We start from the raw sequence: 3,710 nt of genomic DNA, 5'->3' as shown, positions 1-3,710 counted from the left end.
AAAGTGTCATGGAGTCATCAGCCTCATGACATTAACACTGACATGAAAAATAATATTGAAGAAATAAATATATCAAATCTAATTAAAAACATAAATAAGTGATCAGTTCTTTACTGTTATGGTCTGTAAGATATATTTATTCTCAGTACTAGATGTGGTCTCAACAAACCCATGACATTATACTGTGTTTATTCTTGCCATACAGTCTCTGTATTAATTATTGCTCTAAAGGTCTTGCCATACCAGTTTATTCCTTTGTATTTACTTTAGTTTCTTAGTTTATTCTTGAATTTTGTTCTTCATTCATTTCCATTTAGTTTCCTTTGATTAGTATTATCATCTCTTGGTTTATTGCTATGTCCACTTTAGTTTCTTTCCTGTTGCTACAGTTATTTTATCATTTATTGACCATCAGTAATCTTCACTCATCACCTGCTGCGCCGCCTAATCGTCATGTTTCACATCATGTGTTGATTTTTCACTGTTCAGCGTCAGATTCTCTGTTTTTATGCCATAATTCACATCTTGTTCGTCGCTCCGTTTTATGTCCCACTTCTCCCGTTGTAGAGTTTTGCCCAATGTGCGCGTCTTTTTTTTTTCTTTTTTCATACCGGACCACTTACAGCTCCGTGTTAATGCTATAAAATGAACGCTCTCTATCGAGGTATCACCCATGGAGGGATTTATTTACTTAAATGGGTTCATTTTTCAGAGGGATACAAAGTGAGGGTATCGTGATTTTAGCAATTACATGTTTATAAGAGCGATTGTCTGTTGTCCTTCCATGGAAGCGGGCAGCATCCAGACGGACAATAAAACTCTTTTTAATATAATTTTCTGCTTTGACATGATCACATAACTGCCAAAACATATGTACAAAAATCCTCAATAAAACAAAATATTTGAAAATCAGACACCAGACAAAGTGAATCACGTCATCAGTCGGTCTAACGCTGACCTGATGTGGTGATGCTGCCATCGATACAGTTGCAGCCAAGCATGATTTAATGTTACGAAATACAGTTTTAGCAAGTTGCTCAAAGTCTAAACTGGTATTGTTGTGATTGTAAGGTGTAAAGTTTACCTTCGACCAAACGCCCCCCAAAGGAATCCCAGCGCCCCCACTCCCCCTTTTGTAAAAATTTCCGCCGACTTCCTGTCCCCTTTCCTCTACTTATGCCCAGAGCCACTTGCTTTTAATTCCTTTCTCAAGTAAACGTGTTTCTTTACCGGGTGAGACAAACTCCATCTTCTTTCATATTGCATTTGATTTAATCGCCGAACCGAACGCACGCGCTTCTTTTCTACAAACCGTTTTACAGTCATTGGTCAAGAACACGAGAGCTAGAATTCTGATTGGCAGACATCTTTGTCTAATATCTACAGTTTAATGGAGGCAGGCCGTTTGGTCCAATGCTCGCTTTGCTTGAAAAGCCGGAAATCCAGCCTCCGGCCGGAGCTCTTTAAGCCCTGGCGGCCAGACAGCAGGTAAAGCAGCGCACAAATACAAACACTCACCTGTAATAGCATGACGGTCAGAAAGCTGAGAAATCCAAAATATAATTTAAGTCAACGGGCTAGTGGTGGGAAAGACACTGATTCTGCTCTCGCTGCTGAACTGCCGCGCCTTGAACTCTCTGCTCATTTACAAAACATTTTCTGCTTGCTTTTGGCACAACCTTTTGGCACAGTCGCCTGGCAACCTCCGCCAATTTAATAAAAGTGTTGTGCTCGGTGCATTTGTTTCCTTCTAGCGGGTGTGCGTGTGTGGCTACTATTGAATGTAGCAACCTGCGCCATCCACTGGATGTATGGAGAAACAAAGACCTCAGCTTTCTACTCTGTAGTGCTCTAGGGCTATTGTAAATGAATATTTTAGTTATCGAATAATCTATTGATTATTATTTTATGATTAATTGAGTAATCGGATAACAAAAAAGAGAAAATAGAACATTAGTAAATCTAGCATAACAGCAGTATTGCATATCAACATCAGTCCAATTTTTTCACATTTGAGCTTCCCTAACAATAACTTTCTGTAGTTTAGAAAATTAACTTGAAACAATAATAGCTCACATTCTAAGTTAAACTGAAGAAAAGTTATACAAAAATCTAAAATTATATTCCATGTAATAATAAAGAGGCAGGTTTGCTTATAAAAATATCTATACTCCAGGTTTTCGTTTATGTATTCACGTTCAATTATTTTAATTAGATGAACTCTCACCTGGCCCAGACATTTATAGCTTTTGTGTTTATTTTAGCGAAAGGATTTGACACCTTCATTTGTCACACGCAGAAACACATTTACCAGGAATGTAACGTCATGATGCGCTAAGCTACCCATTGTTGCGACCGGGATGATATGAAATGTATTTTCCGATTAGTCAGTAAGGCTACGCATGTTCAGTCTATCCACTCACCTGTACAAATGATCCTGCTGTGCTCCCCGCCGTTCGCTCTGAACCAGCAGCTCTGGAGGAGAAAGGCTGCCGTACTCCAGGCATTGCTCCCGTCATTTTGAAGATGCTTATTGGTCCCATGAAAAACAACAAAAAATCAGAGGTTATCATGAATTAGTAAAATCCTCCGAGGCCGAACCGTTATGCTGCTAACACTTAGCTTTCATCAACAACTCAGGCGGAAATGAGAACGCTGCGCAACGCAAATAATAACCCGTCCGGAACACGGTGCGCTAAATAATAAAACATAATTTAATGAGGCTTCGAGGCAGATATATTTTCCTCGAGAAATTTTAATAATCAAGGTACTGGAATCACTCGAATCTTTTCAGCCCTATAATACACTGAACATCCACTAGCTGTGTGCTACTGATCACTTTTAGCTACTGATCTTAGACAGGAGTTTGTTCACCCAACCAAAGACAACATAGTCATAACATAATACCTATCTGTCTAGATTAGCGGTTCTCAACGTGGGCGGTACCGCCCCCCAGAGGGCGTTCAGAGGACGGCAGGGGGCGCTGGAGGACATTTTTACAAAAGGGGGTGTAATGTAATGGAACTAATTTATGTGTAAGGTTACGTTGGAGTAGAACAAGGAAGTGACGTATACAGTAGAGACGTTGGAGCCGACAACACACTGTTCAGCAACCCGAGAATGTGTTGGTGTTATGTTCAACATTAAAGACGTTCAAACGCAATATCGGTGACATCCTTGACTCGGCATAACACTACATGGTGTCAGAAGACGTCGGAAGATGGCAAAGTTCCAACCTCCAGAAGCCTTTGATTTTTCACGGCCGGAGCAGTGGCCTGAATGGCGGCAGCGATTTCAGCGCTACCGGGTAGCCACAAAGCTAAACCTAGAAGACGGCGAGGTCCAGGTCTGTACGTTGCTTTATTCTCTCGGGAAGGAAGCGGAACAAGTGTTAAAGACGTTCACATTCGAAGAAGGGGAAGACGAAGAGGAGTATGAGATGGTTTTAAACAAACTAGACAACTACTTCGTCCCCAAAGTGAACACAATACACGAAAGAGCTCGTTTTCATCAGCGCGCTCAAAGGTCGGGGGAGACCGGGGAGGAATACATAAGAACTCTCCATGAGTTGGCAGACACCTGTGATTTTGGCCGCGCTAAAGAAGAAAATATCCAAGACAGATTGGTCATAGGAATACTTGACAAAGAAATGTCTGAGAAGCTGCAAATGATGCCTGACTTAACCCTCAGTAAAGCGGTGGAGCTCGTGA

The 3,710-nt window shown here is 41.0% G+C and overlaps 1 protein-coding gene across 6 annotated transcripts in view; it reads left to right on the top strand.

Annotated features, from left to right (window-relative positions):
• The window catches only part of cadps2 (Ca++-dependent secretion activator 2), a 282,773-nt gene that overhangs the window by 32,491 nt on the left and 246,572 nt on the right, over nucleotides 1–3,710 (top strand). The gene's annotated exons all lie outside the window — the stretch shown is intronic.

This window comes from Poecilia reticulata, linkage group LG6 (assembly GCF_000633615.1).
Source record: "Poecilia reticulata strain Guanapo linkage group LG6, Guppy_female_1.0+MT, whole genome shotgun sequence".
Classification (NCBI taxonomy): domain Eukaryota; kingdom Metazoa; phylum Chordata; class Actinopteri; order Cyprinodontiformes; family Poeciliidae; genus Poecilia; species Poecilia reticulata.
The sequence above is the reverse complement of the archived record's forward strand: the minus strand, read 5'-3'. Positions and strand labels throughout refer to the sequence as shown.